This window comes from Notolepis coatsorum (genome assembly GCF_963971535.1).
Source record: "Notolepis coatsorum genome assembly, chromosome: 18".
Taxonomy (NCBI): Eukaryota; Metazoa; Chordata; class Actinopteri; order Aulopiformes; family Paralepididae; genus Notolepis; species Notolepis coatsorum.
This window is the reverse complement of record NC_140182.1, coordinates 83,759,217-83,776,022: the sequence shown is the minus strand read 5'-3', so window position 1 is coordinate 83,776,022 and position 16,806 is coordinate 83,759,217. Positions and strand designations below refer to the sequence as shown.

At 43.6% G+C, this 16,806-nt stretch overlaps 1 pseudogene across 1 annotated transcript in view; it reads right to left on the bottom strand.

Annotated features, from left to right (window-relative positions):
• LOC311245413 overlaps positions 1-16,806 on the bottom strand; it is a 98,388-nt pseudogene that overhangs the window by 41,417 nt on the left and 40,165 nt on the right. The window lies entirely within an intron of this gene.

Below are 16,806 nucleotides of genomic sequence, written 5' to 3'. Positions count from 1 at the left end.
AATAATTTTTTCAGCAATACGTTCTCATTTTATAGCGTCTTGAATATAAGGGATTACGGCTAGGATATTTCCTGGAAGGCGAGATACAGGCCGCTAAGCTACTAACGTTAAATTCAATGGCATTTAGGATATACATAAGCTACAGTTAAAACTCAAACTGCATATGATCGGTATTGATGGTCCACCATGAATGCATGAAGGGGGGGGGGGGGGGACGTCGTTTCTGATTATTGATTACCAATAACAGTGTTAGCCTCAGTAGCCACATTCGTTGACCGGGTGGATGGCTATCAAAACAATGCCTGATCAGCATGTCATTTACGTGAAAAAGATCTTACCGTGGTCCGGTTGGATCCCCCAGAGCATTTCCCAGTTATCGATCGTCATCTGGTAGATCGATATGTCCATTGGCTGATGATATATTCCTTTACTGCATAGTGAAATCCGCGTCCCAAAACGTAATCCGTGTAACAGGCTATAGGCATCGCTTCAGGTTAGTAGAAAACTACATTGGAAATCCAGAAAAAACAAGACAACTTCTGCCACAGGGAACACTGCATTATCAAGATAGCGCCTGTGGAATCCACAGCCTTGGTTGACGCGCACATGCGCTTTTCCGTAGGTCTTCTTATGTTTTTGGTCCCGGAGTAAGACAAGCTTCGTGATGGGCCTGATCAAGGTGTTGGTCTTGGTTTGCACCTCGACTTGTCTCACAAACCCCTTTTTGTCTGGCCGGGTTTGTGTGATTCGTCCCATGATCCACGAGTTTCTAGGAGCAGAGTAGTCTATTATTAAGACAATATCACCGGCCGCCATGTTTCTCCTTTTCTTTGTCCACTTTTGTCTTTCTTGCAGTTCTGGCAGGTACTCTCTTGTCCACCGTTTCCAAAACAGGTCTGCCATGTATTGCACTTGACGCCATCTTCTCTTGGCATAACAGTCATCTAGGCTGAATACTCCAGGTGGCAGTGAAGGCTTTTCTTTGAGGAGAAGGAGGTGATTTGGTGTGAGAGGTTCCAGATCCAGAGAGTCATTGGAGGCTTTAGAGATGGGCCGATCATTAATTATAGCTTCCACTTCACATAAAAGTGTAGCCAATCCTTCCTCATCCAGAGTCTGTTCCCGTGTTAAAGCTCCAAGAATGCGTCTGACTGTTCTTATTTGTCTCTCCCATATTCCACCGTGGTGTGATCCGGCAGGTGGGTTGAATGTCCATGATATGCCTTTCTCAAGTAAGGTGGCGTGAATCTTGAGATTGTCCAGATCTTGAATAGACTCTCATAGCTCTCGTTCTGCCCTGATAAGATTTGTTCCATTATCAGATCTCATGGTCTTGACTGTGTCGTCTGGCTACAAATCTTCTTATTGCATTAATGCATGAGTCTGTATTAAGTGTATGAGCAACCTCCAAGTGCACTGCTCGGATATTCAGGCACGTGAAGATCACGCCATACCGTTTCAACATTGTTCTCACTCTTTTCATTTCAAATGGGCCGAAGTAGTCTACACCCACGTTTGTGAAAGGTGGTTGGTCAGGTAGCAGCCTGTCCTGGGGTAAGTCTGCCATGTATTGTGTACCTCTGACGCCACTCAACCTCCTACAGTGGACACACTTTGCAATCACTGCCCTGACTGCAGAGTTGACCTTAGGTATCCAATACTTTTGCCTCAGGCGTGATAGTGTATGGTTCTGCCCGCTGTGTCCAACGGTTTCATGGACATGTCTGATGATTAATGTCGTTACATGATGTTTTCTTGGCAGAATGGCGGGGTGCATGGCCTCAGGGGGCATTGCAGACTTGACCAATCTTCCACCAACCCTTATTAACTCATCATGAAGAACTGGGGTAAGTTTATGGATGTGACTGTTCTTCTTCACAGCCGTTCTTTTCCTTAGTGACACTAGTTCCTCTTTGTATTCTGTTGATTGACAAAATTGGATAATGGCATGTTCGGCTTCCTGTAAGTCATCAACAGACAACAGAGCTTTGCAATTTCCTTTTTTCTTTTCCGGTGCACCTTTCATTTCCTTCTTTTCTTTGCAGGCCTTTTTTAGTGTTGCTTTAATCCTCAATATCCATGCTACGGCTTTTCTGAGACGATGCCACTCAGAATAGTAGGTGATTAATTTCATGACTGTATTCACAGACTCATCCACAGGAGCAACATTTACAGTGAAGACCTTTACTTCCGGATCGTCCTTTGTCAATGTGCATTCTGGGCATTGTGGCCACTCCGTTTCTGAATGTTGCATGAATTCAGGACCTTGTATCTATGTTGAATTCAAGAAGCGAGCTGTTGATAAGCCTCTCGATGCGCAGTCAGCGGGATTCAGAGTGCCGTTGACATACCTCCACTGTGGAACATCAGAACGGAAAGGTTTGATATCTTGAGGTTTCATTGTTCAGATACTTAAGCACAGATGTGCTATCTGTCCAATAGACCGATGGGATCAAAGGGAGTTCAAGTTCCGCCTGCAGAAAGGTATCCATTCGTACAGCCATTGCTGATGCTGTAAACTTGAGCCTTGGGATGGTGATGGGTTTTAATGGTACCACCCTTGCTTTGCCCATGACAAACGTGCAGTGGACTTTGTGCCTGTCGTCCAGCAGCCTTAGGTAGGAGACTGTGCCGTAACCACTTTCACTTGCGTCTGAGAAGTGATGGAGCTGCGCAGAGATTAGGTTTCCAAAATCCTCTGGCATGAAGCATCTCTTAACTTTGAAGTTTTCCAGCTGGGACAGGTCAGCTAACCAGGTCAACCATCTTCTTTGCAGGTGTTGAGGTATGTGATCATCCCAAGCTAGCTTTAATCCACACAGCTCTTGCAGTATCTGCTTTGCGGAGAGGACAACGGGTGCCAACATACCCAAAGGATCATAGATAGAGCTCACCATAGACAAGATCCCTCGTCTGGTAAGCGGCCTGTCTTGAAGCTGGATTTTGAAGGCAAATTAATCCGACTGGGTACACCATTGTACCCCAAGGGCTATTTCGATGGGCAGTGCATCCATATCCAGATCTAGATCTTTCACCCCTTGCGCTCGGATCTGTTCTGGGATGGAGAGAAGCAACGACCTGCTGTTGCTGATCCACTTGTTTAGCTTAAACCCACCCGTGGCACACAGACTGATGGTCTTTGGCGAGTTGTATGGCCTCTTGCTCAGACTTTACTGACTTTAGACAATCGTCCACGTAAAAGTTTCTGAGCACAGTCTGTATGACCCCTGGGTCAAAGTTGCCAATGTTGTCTCTTGCACACTGCTGTAAAGCGAAAGTTGCACAGCTTGGAGATGATGTGGCTCCAAAAATGTGTACAACCATGTTACGACCCCTGTGAGTCTAAGGGTAAAGGGCTGTAACATAACAGTTGGTTGACAGAAAAGATGGACCAGGTTTGTAAACAACAATGATATTTATTGAATAGAGGCAAAGGAAGCACATGTAGCTCAGGGGTGAGCCCAGGCCAAAACAACAAACAAACACCACTATACTCCAAATAAACACAATCTAATCTATGGTAAAAGAGATTACATTACCTAAACTACTCTTACCTAACCAAAACAGGAGAAAACAATGTCCAAAGGAAATGGCAGCTCACCCCATCTGTGCTTCCTGAGAGAGAGAAAAACACATTAATTATACAGAAACAAAAGCAGAATATATACAAAAACAAACTATAACTTAACAATGCTCTCTCTGTGGCCAGACACACACAAGGAAATTACTACTAAGCACCAAAGGCCAATAAACGAAAAGCAATACTGTCAAAGTTACAGGTTTACCAAAAACACAACATGCCTAGCCTCATGCCAGAGAGAGAGAAAGACTGAAGTGAGAAGCCATGTTTTAACAGGTGTGGGGTGATCCTTGATTGGGTGGTGTGGATTGAGTGTTGGAGTCTGGAAAGCCATCCACCAATCACTGCTGTGTTGCAATAATGGAAGGATTGGCCTGGCAGGGACCAATGGTAAAGGGAACAATGGCTGGAGGGAGGAAACAAACAATGTAGAACACACACACATGGAGACACACACTGGGGAATATATACATTGGGATGTAACAAACCATCTTATACTCAGAGGCCTTTGTCCAGCTTTCCATCGGCCACCACAAGAATCTTAAAAGATCTTCATCCGGTACTCTCACTTGATGGAACATGGCCTCCACATCTGTAATGAAGGCAACGGCCCTTTGCCGAAACCTTGTGAGGACACCAGTGAGGTTGCTGGTGAGGTCTGGGCCCTGTAGAAGCTGAGAGTTTAGTGACACACCTTGGTAGGTAGCTCCACAGTCGAACACCAGTCGTAGGTTGTGCTTTTTAGGGTGGTAAACCCCATGGTGGGGAATATACCACGTCTTTCCAACCTTGGCTTCCTTTTGCTTGTTGTCAGATATTGTTTGGATAGCAAAACCTCTCTTGAATGAATGAATGAATGAATGAATGAATGAATGAAAACTTTATTTAACAGATTGCAGAATGGGTACAATACAGTACGGCTCAATACATACAATTGTTAAGGGGATGCAGACCTGAGAAAGACGTTTGTCTTGTTTCCATCAGGGTCCCCCATTTTCAATTCATATATTCATATATAATTCAGATTGTCAGCCATAAGTGTTCTATATTCCTCGTGAAATTGTGGGTTCTTTAACAGCTTTCGTTTCAAGCTCACAACCCTTTGCTCGGCGAGACAGCGGTTGTTTGGGAACTCTGCTTCGTCAGTCCGTAAAGGCAATCCGATATTGTAATGCCCATCTTGCAGCTTTACTGAGTTTGAGACCTTTCCCATGAATATATGGTCTTCTTGAGAGATCTCTAGGCGCTCTTCATGCTGGCGCTCTGGGAAATCATATTTCATCTGCTGTTGCAGCAATTCCTCAAACCTTACCAGAGATATCCTGTTTGTGGTAATGACATTCCCAGTGCCCTGTGTGAGTGGCCCATTGACTGTCCATCCGAGAGTGGTTTTAACAGCAAAAGGTCCTTTTCCCTGGCTGTTAATTATCATCCATGGCTCCAAAGCCTTTGTAACGTTGTTGCCGATCAGCAGTCCGATTTCTGCTTTCATTCTAGGAAGTTTCACTTGGTGTCGATATGGCCATTGCTTTATATCCTCCTAGTCTGGGATATTTTCAGATTTCACAGGGATTGCAGAGTGCGAGTAAACCTCTGGGAATTCCAAATACTCATTGCTGTCAAGAGCACTGATTTCCATGCCGTTTACCATGGATGTCTTTATGACCCGTTCCTCGTTCATAGTTCTTAACAAAATGGTAGTTCTGCTTCCTGTTGCCTGCAGCTGTCTGAGGAAGGACTCTGTGCAGAATGTTGCAGAACTTCCTGGATCCATAAAGGCGTATGTGAGAATCACCTTATCACTTTTCTTCATTTTGATTTTTACAGGAACTATGGCGAGTTTGCATCCTGATTTACGGGCCCCAGTTTCATTCCACACCTCAGCTTGATTTGTGTATACTGTCACGGCTGTATCTTTAGAGTTTTCATCCTTCTCTATATTAGGATATTTTCTGTTGATGTGCAGGATTGTGGGATGTTTGAGAGAACACACTTGACAGGTAAGTCTCTTTTGGCAACCTTTGCTCATGTGACCCACTTCAAAACTTCCAAAACACACTCCTTTTTTCTTCAAGAATTCCAGTTTTTCTTCATGCGCTCTCTTTTTCAGTTGTGAACATGAACTGAGCTCATGGTTTCCCTTGCAATGTAAACATTCGTTGGTTGTTTTTCTTGGTGCTTTATCCACACATTCGGTTACAGCCTGCTTGTAGAAGCTGCCTGTCACCTTTGCCACATTGGTAGCAAATCCACTGAATGCACTCTTAAGTGTTACGAAGGATCAGATTAAACCGAATATATATATTTATTACTTGATATATATTGCATAATATTTGTATATCGTCTGATATCCCTTGTGTATTCTTTGTACATATACACGGAATATCCCTTTTACCTAGTACAGACCATAATATTTCGTTCTCCTATTGGACAGCGGTCCCTTAGGCGCCACTGCCATACCCCCAAGGTCTAGTTCAAAGTCACCGCCAAAGACATGCCTGGACATGAACGGCTCTGCGCAAGAATACGAGACAGGAATAAGGCTGGTACTAGTTTGTTCACCTAACGTATAAATATGGCGCAGGTGAATACAGAAGTAGTTCGAGTTACCCAAGTGAAGCCTCACCCACGATACAACGTGCGGTGAAGTAGGGCCCGTTTGGCCCCAAATAGAGCATTGAGACCGCGTGCGAATTGATAGCTGAAGTATCAGAGTTTAACGCTGTACCGTCGAGTTCGACCTATTCTATTAATTCAGTAATAGTCTATTTATGTATAGTGTATCGTGCGGCTACCGTTCTACAGTGACCAGCATTACCAACGTTTCCTCGTACCAGCTAGTGTGCTTATCCAGGCTGGGCAGCTTACCCTGGCGCCTTCATCCGAGGAGCCCTAGACGAGGACCGTGTGGACATGTACACTGGATAACCTACCCGACGACTACATAGCCCTTTTCGGCTGGATTATATTTGCTTTGGTCCTGTAGCTGATGGAGCGGAGAATCGTCTACACCCACAATTGTGTGGGATTTACCCTGTGAGGAGCAACGTCGAGCCCGCCTCTAAGACGCCTGAGGCTGGCTAGCTTTCTTCCATGCGGAGCTGCATGCCGGAGAATAGCTGTTATTCGTCTGCGGATCAAGAGATTATTGCACCGTCTCCTGTACCTGGAGTCTCCTTATTCTTCGTTGACCCAGACTTTCGTTACCGACAAATCCTCTCCCCTTGCTGGCCTACAACCGGAGGGACCCTACTAGTATCTCCCGCTGCCCTACTAGTGTACCATAGATATAATTCCTAGGATACAGGTGGTATTCATTATCTCCTGCGTAATATTATAATGGACTTACGCTCTTGACTTACTCACGCACATTCTTCGCCTTACAACTCTAACCAAGATTTGTGTGGAACCGTGTCATTGTGGAAGTGTTCATCTAAGATACCTGTGTACTGTATGGCCAGTAGTAATGTACATAAGACAGTAGTGGTTTAATGATACCATACTTATTTAATACAGTCAGGGAATTGTACCCCTCAGTTACACTTAGGCCTTCTGTCTTTAGAGACGAAAGGCTTGCTTGGTGGTGATATGACGGGCCTTCTTGTCTGTGTGGGATTTAAGCTTCCAAACAACGGATGTGATAGGATTCTGGATTGATAGTTTATAAATTCCACCAGCTCTGGACATTTTGGCCTTGTTCCATAACGATCCTGCAATTCACAAGCTCTGAATCTCCATCTTTCTTGTGTCTTGTAGGCTAATTTACTGAGAATGGCTCTCATGTTAGTTGGATGGTTAAATTCCTCCAAGTACTCAACAGAGCTCATGGCATTGAGACAACCATTGAGAAATACAGCATAAGCCTGCAAGGCCTCTGCATCTTCAGCTTTGATTATTGGCCAGCTGAGCACTTTGTCCAAGTATGAAGTGGCAATCTTGTGTTTGTTACCGAAATGCTTCTTTAAAAGCTCCTTTGCTGTAGTGTAACCTGTGTCTGGAAGCATGTATTGGCAACTGCACACCAGTTCCCTTGGCTGTCCTGATGTGAATTGCTCCAGGAAATACAGCATATCCTGGCGGTTCTCAGTTTTCCTCTCAATGCCATGTTCAAAGGCTCTTAATAAAGAATTGGTATTCCAGAGGGTCTCCTTTAAAGACAGGGATAGTGATTGATGGCAAAGTGAATTGTCCTTGTTGCTTAATGAGAGTTTCTGTTATCCTGTTTTGACCTTCCATTAGGTTCACCAGACTGTAAAATTCATGCTTTTTACTTGTGTCCTGTGTATTTGTTGTAGGTCCTTTACTGTGTGGTTGTGTTAATGGTCCTACATGTCCTTGTGCATCTGTACCGTGTGGCATGAAGTGGCGTGTACCTGGAAAAGCAGAGAGGTCATACGGTCTGAAAGATGAAGTATTTTCATATGACATAGCTTGTACTTTGGTGCCACCTAGAGGAGGATTAATTGTATGCGTGGCATAGACTGAGGTCAAAGGGTCATATTCTTGATGCCTTTGATATGTTGGTTGTGATGGTATCTTTTTACGCACAGATTCATATTCTGTCATAGTTCCATGTGTTGCTCTTTCCACTGGTTCCTTGTGAGTGGGCCTTGATCTGGTTGAAACATCATCCATGTTGGTGCTGTCCAAACCAGTTGTCCATGACAGCTTTTCTGGTTGTTCCGTTTACTCTTGAATGTATCCATCCAAGCATTCATACATTCCATCCGATTGTTGCATTTCTTTATGTACAATTTGTGTTAATTCATGTGATAATTCATATCCTTTGACAATGCTTAACTTTGCTTTGTTAGCAGCCATCTGAGTTTCCATCTCAATCTCTTCCTTCTCGGCTTGGAGCTCTGCTGCTTTTCTATCAAGCTGTTGCTTCCTTTTAAGCCCTTCAGCCTTGACTGCTAGTTCAGCTTGTTCACTTTCCAATTGCATTTTATGATGCTATGGATGATCTTGAGGATTTTGATGAGCGTCTTGATCGCACATTGGAAACACTGTCCTTTGGAGCAATATCATCCACTGTAATTGCAGCAATATTCATTGTAGCATCATTATCAGTCACCTTTTCATTTTGATCAATCCATTGTAACACACCGTCTTTGAATTCATCCACTGGTATTATTTTAGGGATGTACCACTCACTTTGATCAAGTTTAACATCATCCTCTGACATTACTGACAATAAAGTTTTGACACAATCATTTACATCATTCAGTTCTTGGTATGCTTTGTTGAACTCGTTTTCCACCTTTGATTTAACAATTTCCACCTGGCAATGGCATGTATGCTTCATTAAATCAAAGATTTCATTTTTCCTTCTGGTTAAAACACCCAATTTGGCACTTCTAGATGCTTTCAATTCTTGTAATCTATTGGAATGTGCAGCGTCAATTTCGTCCACCAAACGTTCCATTTTCCTTGTTCCTTTAATGTTTTATTTGGTTCCAACAAATAACTGAAATGGTGCACTTATTGCACATGCTTTTCAATTTAATTCAAACATTGTCGTCGACTGATACTTCGACTTGATTCCATACAATTTGTTTCTTGATTATTATCCGACGACGGATAACACTTTATCAATGAAATTACGTCAGTGCTTCACAGACACGCATCCAATGAGCGGTGCGTATTCCATTCATTGAACTCAGTCCATAGTAGTAACGTGGAATGTTCGATACACTCTTCTTTATAGAAAAGAGTATTTATTGTCATTTACTTGAAGCTTTGTTTAGCGTGGATGGGTTCTTACCAGACGATGTGGAGGTGTGCTGGCTTATTCCCATTGCATGGTGTCCTGTTTCCAATTTCTAAGGTTTCAAATCCATAGCGCTTGCGACGGTCAAAAACCGTGTGGGCTGCGTGCCTTGCATTCCAGTGTCGTGTTTTTTACTAGCGCACCAGTCCATTGATAAAGTGAGTTCATACACTCGGGTGCTGTAATCACCGGTTCAAAATTAGCTGGACCAGACACGCCTCCACGTTGTCGAAGCAACACGCATCCAAGTCATAGTAAATAAAAGATGTTATCAATCAAGTTAATTTCAAATCGTTTTCCAAACAATATTGCTTCATATATTTAAATAAATAAATATTCTGGGATCTGGCCGGTATTGCACTTTTTCGAATTCAAAGAGTAGGGTACTTCTGCAGTGCTGCTCGGTGACCTTGAGTAGGTTATTAAAATGGAATAAAAGCCAAAACAACCTTGCCACGGACATGTCCGTGGTTGGTCCTCAACAGGTGGATTCGAACCATGGATTTATCCGTGGCCCGTCCTGAATGTGTTAACATGTGCTGTCCCTATCAAATAAACGATCAAATCAAACTACTGCTACAAAAGTAACAGTCACTTAACTTTAGCTTTTGCCCCTTTTATGCATACAATGCCTATGTTTTGGCTAGTGTTGCTCTTCTAGAAAAATAATCCTTTCATGGTTGCCTATTGAAATACTGTACACCTCCAGTACAGAAACATTGTTTATGAGTTTGCGTGTCAGGTAGACCATTGATTGACAGTCGATTCTGCCAATTACGTCACACCGCCTGCACCCACCTCTGCTGTTGATAACGCTAGCCAAGTTAGCGCACACATACACAGTGGGCCAGTGACTTTGGTGTAGGGGTGTAACAATGCATCGATCCTAAGGGGAAAATTCAACTGCATCGATTTGAAAATGTTAGATTCGATTATCGCAATTTTAATGTGTACACAGTGTTATGTTATTATCATGTCCGTTACAGCCAACACAACGACATACGCTACTGCATCAACGTTATGATTAACAAAGCAAGGCATTCGTTTAGTTGCATTAACGTTATATTACTATTTCTATCGATACATCTAGGTGTTCTAAAATCTATTGCTATTGGTACGACTAGAATAAGTTACATAAAACTTAATGTTACTGTCTCGGGAAAGTCTCGCATATCGCAATGGCGGACTTTCAGGAAGTAAACAAGCAAATGAGAGCTTCCGATTGGTCATTTCCTTTATTTCCCTTGAAACCAGTCACGTCACTCTACTGTGATTGGACCGTTGGCTTGAGTGCAATGTGGGACTTGTAGTTTAACGATTTATCAGCGGAGAAGAAAAAAAAGCACGACTGAGGCTGTAATCTTCACTCGCACAATTGATTTTTCCGGTTCGCACACACATATTTCTAGGGGCATATGCGAGCAATATGGTCGCACTGTAGAGCCCTGCTATGGACAATCATGCGATTATTAGAGTTAAATATTTTAATCGATTGACAGCACTACAAACCTAATACTAGAGTAAAGTACAAATCCCCCAAAACAGTACTTAAGTATTGTAACAAAGTACAATTACTTTACACCCCTGGTTGCGTACCAAGACCCGAGAAAACTCAGGTTTTAATCATTATTATTTTTTTCTCCTTATTATTTTTTTCTCCTTATCTTTTTTCTATTTTTCTCCCATCCCAATTTCGTATCGCCAATTCTCCCCTTCAATTCTCCCCTCCCCTGTCTTGAACGTTGCTAGACTATGCCTCCCACTGGTCGGCTGTAGTGAGGATAGAAGCCTTGCATCACGTGTCCCCTCCGGTACACGAGGAGGCAGCCTGTCGCATCTTTTCACCAGACAGCGCGGACTCTCAGTGGCGAGGAGTAACGCGTGGGAAGCTCACGCTGCCCCCGATACTTCCCGTCTCTGCTGTACAGGCGTCACCCAACAGACCTGTAGGAGTCGCTGTCCACAACGTCAAATCCCCCCCATCGACTTTCCACCCGCTACCTCTGCCAATTGAGATAGTATGACGACTGGCCCAAGCCGCAGGCATTGGTGACGAGCGCAATCTCCACTACGCCACCCAGCCGCCAAATCGTTATTTCTTTTATTAGCGATATCTATTCATTTTCATCCATCCAACCTGATCTTATCATTGGGAATGGGTCTGAGCTCGCAAAAGGGCAAATACCGCCGCCTATCGTCTCCCGGATGTTATTGCACATCATTGGATTGGATTGACTGGGAATGTGCATCGAAAAAATAACTCCCGTCCGGGGTTTCCCTTCTCGGGCATGCAGTATCGTGTTACCAGCAGCGTCGATTATGTGTTTCGGACTATAACGTTGGATCAATAAACGCGATCGATATTTGGAATGGTGATCAGGAATTGGATTAATCTTTTTGCAGAACATCTGATGTGAGGTAAGGAATTTATGTTACGAGTCTTGGGGTAATCAGATGTTCCTATCACCGCCATCGCAGCGCGCGTGTGTGTGTGTGTGACGTTAGCGCTGACCAGATCATGGATAATCGATTTTTCAGCCTGCTTCTCCAGCGTGCATAAGGACACAAATACTATTGATAATCTAGCGTTTATTTGAAAACGATTCATAAATCAGCTGAAAAATTACAATGTGTTTTGTGTATTCCACTAAAGAGCTACTGGAATTACTAGAACTCTCAAACTATACTCGTATTCAAAACGGTATAAAACGGAAATGTACTGATGAAAAAACTATCTGTTTCGTACATGTTGACTGCAAGCAAGTCATTGATAAGCAACAGGTGTATTAGACCATAGCCATAATTTAAGATATAGTTTAAGCATTCGCAAATTTCCCCGTCCTCCCATTGACTAAAGTACTGGCACGGAGCGGCCTATTTGGGCATAGGGGCGAGTCTCTGAATGTGTTAACACACACAACAGTGACTGGATCCCATTCATGCCCTAGTCCCTTGCCTTAGCCACTTGCCCTAGCTCCTAGCCGCTTGACCTAGCTCCTTGCCCCTAGCTTCTACAAATACATTTACATTTAGTCATTTAGGGTGGAGACCACTCCTGAGTTGAGGAAGGAGTTGATGGTTGCAGTTAGGAATGGGAGGATGTCTGGTGCTATGGTCTGGAGGAGTGGGGAGGGTAACTGGTCCAGCTGGCATGTAATGGGACGGTTCGACGTTACCAGTATCAGGGTCTCGGCGTCTGTAATGGGAGAAAAAGATGACAGAGTGAAGGATGAGGTTCTCGATTCAGCCTTTTTCTTTTTTTTAAAGAAAATCGCAAAGTCTTCTGCAGAGAGGGAGGGGGTGGAGAGGGAGTGAGAAGGGAGGACATGGTAGCGTACAGTTTGCGAAGGTTCTAGCTAGGGATGTCCCGATCCGATCACGCGAGATCACGTGATTTTCAAAAGATCGGGATCGGAAAAAATAAATGGAAAAAAAAGGCCTTAGTTTTGGTTTTAAATTACATATCATTCATTTATTTATTGTCACAGAGCAGAAGAATTTGCCAAAACAAACGTATTTCCTTTGATTTACACCGTCGCACGACAGTGACATATGCCGAAAATAGCAGACCTCACAACGCGTCGCTCCCGCAACACCGGCAGCTAGACAAAATGTCAAGAAGTTTGGAAGCATTTTAAAATTTAAACCGAAGCCAGTCCAATAGCCAATTGCAATGTCTGCAAGGCGGACGATCCGCGTGGAGGAAAGAACAGAGCTGCGTTCAACACGACCTATCTAATACGCCACGTTATGTGACTAGAGCGAGCAAAGGAATGGGGGAGGCGGCGGGAGCTTTGCCAAACAGTTGTATTTATTGAAATCTCTCTCTCTCTCTCTCTCTCTAGGCACACAACTTAACTGTAAAGATCCAATGGATGAATGGACCAGCGCCAGAATCATCTCGAGCAATACTCTGGCCCTTGGGTCTGTGGTGTGGGTTCTGCAGGAATGTGAAATTGTTAAACGGTAATATATATACACTAATATATAATATTATATATACTAGTGGGACTCGATTCAAATGCTTTATCGAATTAATTCGAGACTTTATAGTTAATTAATCTAAATTAATCGCATTTTAAAGGCATATCAATATTTGATGCGAAAAGCAAGATTTTTCTATTCAAATGGATCTTGGTATACAAGAGAATCAATGAATATACATTATACATACGTTTAAGCAGCAAAATCTGGTTTATTAGCTACTACACAGACCAACAGTCAGATCAATGCCATTTTTAAAGCCCAACCTCCAGGTTAAACCCTACTGATCAATTATGGGTAGTTTACATCATTGGTATATAATTTCATTATTTATTTATTTCCATTTGACACCGGAAATGCCACTCCGAAAGAGTTAAAAAGGTCCATGCACGAATAACATGCACGCGCGAATCAAAAAAGCTTATCAAACGCCGACGTCACTACAGGTGCATATTAATGAGCCGAATCTAAAAGCTTATCAGACGCTAGCACGGCCGTGACGTCACTTCAGGAAATGTCTTGCCCGTCCGGGTCATAGTACTAGTTCAATGGTGGCCCACTCGGTGCATCACAGTTAGCCTATATAGCTCCGCCGTCCCTGCTACAGGCAGTCGGGACCACTACACTGACGTTAGCCTATGGTTCTCTCCTCTTTGTGTGCCCCCGTCCTCGCGGGTGTCCTGCGGAGGAGCTTGTGGACGAGACAACAGCGGCGGCCATTGTTAGCTCATAGCTATCGTGTACCACTAGCCTTTACGGGCTCGAGCACGGCTACAGGCTGCCACCATTGTCGCCGTTGTCGCGTCCATGGGCTCCCCGGCAGGGTACCCGTGGGGACGGGGTGTACAGAGAGGAGAGAACCATTTTGGGTCGGCCAAAATGCGAGCCGGTTGTCGGGATATTTTGTTAGCACAATAGCTACCAAGCTAAGCTATGTTAGCTACTAACGTTATAAACACAATATGTGTACAACGACACAATGATTTACATTATTACAAATATGGTAACGTGGTTGTGGCTTTAGAGATGGGTGGCTATAATCACGGAGCAATAGTGTTAGGTGAAACATACATTTTCATTCGGCTAGTAGTAGCAAGCATATATCAGTGCCTGCCACTAGCTGTGTGTGACTCTCAGCGCCCCCTGGTGCCCTGCACCTGTTGTGACGATCATTTCGATTACACACGCACGTTATGAACCATTGATTAAAATATGCACGTGCGTGGTGATTGTGTTGGGCAGACAAAATGTTTGATAAAAACGCTAAAACTGGGTCAATTTCAATACTTTTTTTTCCATTATTCATGAGTCACTGTTGGCCTAGTCCACATTGTTTATTGAACAAAAATACAACGTGAAGGTTGACCTTTAACTAATCATCCTTGCACCTCTGCAACCTTCTGTACCAAAGCACAGGCTGATCGCTCCATCTATAGTTTGCGAGGTGTTGCCAGCACTCACACACACACACACGATGGTGTTGCTTGGGCAACCGCCCTGGAGGACATAACAATAAAGATGTTATTGTGTTGTCTCCAGGCAGGCCATGATAGAGGACGACAAGGAGAACATATTCTGTCAGTTTGACACGGATAATCCACAAAAGCTTACGGTAGGGGAAACACTGCTACTGCTGGCCACACCTCAGGCTCTGCCAAGAGAGGTCTGGAGACATTCACACTATAGTTACTGAAAACTTTATTGACTGATTGCAGAATGGGTACAATACAGTACGGCTCAATACACACAATTGTTAAGGGGATGCAGACCAGAGAAAGACGTTTGTCTCGTTTACATCAGGGTCCCCCATTTTCAATTCATAGTGACATTTATGACATACACAACATACATGACATCATGACATTTATGGCATAGGGACATACAGGTATATAGTATTGTTACATTTGTGACATACGATATGCAAATATACAGTACTGTCACCCATAGATCCTGACAGAGAGTATATACTAAACTCCAACCCACACGTCAGACCAAAACAAAACATTTAAACAAAGTGCAGTACCAAGTAGGGCTCTTTTGCTTAGAGGTCGCCGTTTGATGGCATTACAGCTTCGACTAGGGCGGGACGGTATGGTCTAAAATGTATATCACGGTATAATTTGAAGCATAGACGGTAACGGTATATATCACGGTATATTCATTTATCTTAAAATGTCTATATAAATGCTTCTGAAGGGGTAAAACACTGGTATGGCAGCTATTATTCTACTCTTGTATTACTAGGACATATTTCACATAGTACAGAGGTATTTTAAGAAAATGTATTGTGCAAAACTGCCATAGAAAAATGCAAAACCTTTTCTCAAGTTACTTCCATCTCTGAAAAACACTTTTTTCATGAAATACAATCAAATCAAGCGGCACAAAGTGAAAATAAAGCAGGACAGGAGGTTTCTTTCCATCAAACAACTCAAACACAATACAACTCCAATATAACTTAACTTTAGTGTACATGTTTGACAATGTAGAGAGAGAGAGAGCGCGAGAGAGAGAGAGAGTGATGTAATAGGTTTGAGCGTCCTAAGCTGCCGTAGTTGATGATGTCACACCAGGATTGTCAACACACAGAGTTGGAAACGGGAGCAGCCCCGATGGATAAAGCGATATAGCCAAATAAATGTGACGTTATCTTTGAACCTCTGTTGTCAAGCCTTGTCAATATAACACACACCCACCCCCCCCCCCCTTCCTCACTAATGGAACTGGTGCCGCAGAGTCATGTTAGAACAGACCTGGGCGACAGACTTCCGGTATGAGAGCAGACGGGTAACACACGTGCGATAGAGCTCCTGGTCAAATGAGCGAAAAAACGGATAAAAAAAGACCCGAAAAGTAATTAAAAATGAAAATGCACACGAGAAGTAAGGAAGAGACAACGATTGTGAAGGAAATAGAAATGGAGAACATACGAGAAGGAGAGAATCTGAAGAAACAGAGTCCCCGAAGCGAAGCCGAGAAAAGCCAGGCGGAAGAAGGGGGAGGTACCGCTGAGGCAGACACGGGAATGCCAGGATGGGCCGTGGTCATGCAGGCCGGGATACTGGAGAACATAACAGCGGCGATAAAACTGAACACGGACACGATAAGGAATGATATTGGGAAGCTACGGGAGGAATTGAGGAAGGAACAGGAGGACTTCAGAGGTGAAATGAATACAGAACTCAAAAGGGTGGAGGAGAAGATGGCGGAACAGGACAGAAACGTGACCGAGTTACAGACTAGGACGGCACACGCGGAGGAATGGAACACGGAGATACACGAGGTATTAACATGTGTGATTCAGAAACAAGAACAGATGGAGACAAAGATGTCAGACATGGAGGGGAGGTCACGGAGAAATAACATCAGAATATGGGGACTGAAAGAAGGAGTCGAAGGGGAATCGGTGACCCTATATGTGGAAAAGCTTATCAAAGAACAACTGAAGGAAACAGGACTGGAAAAAATG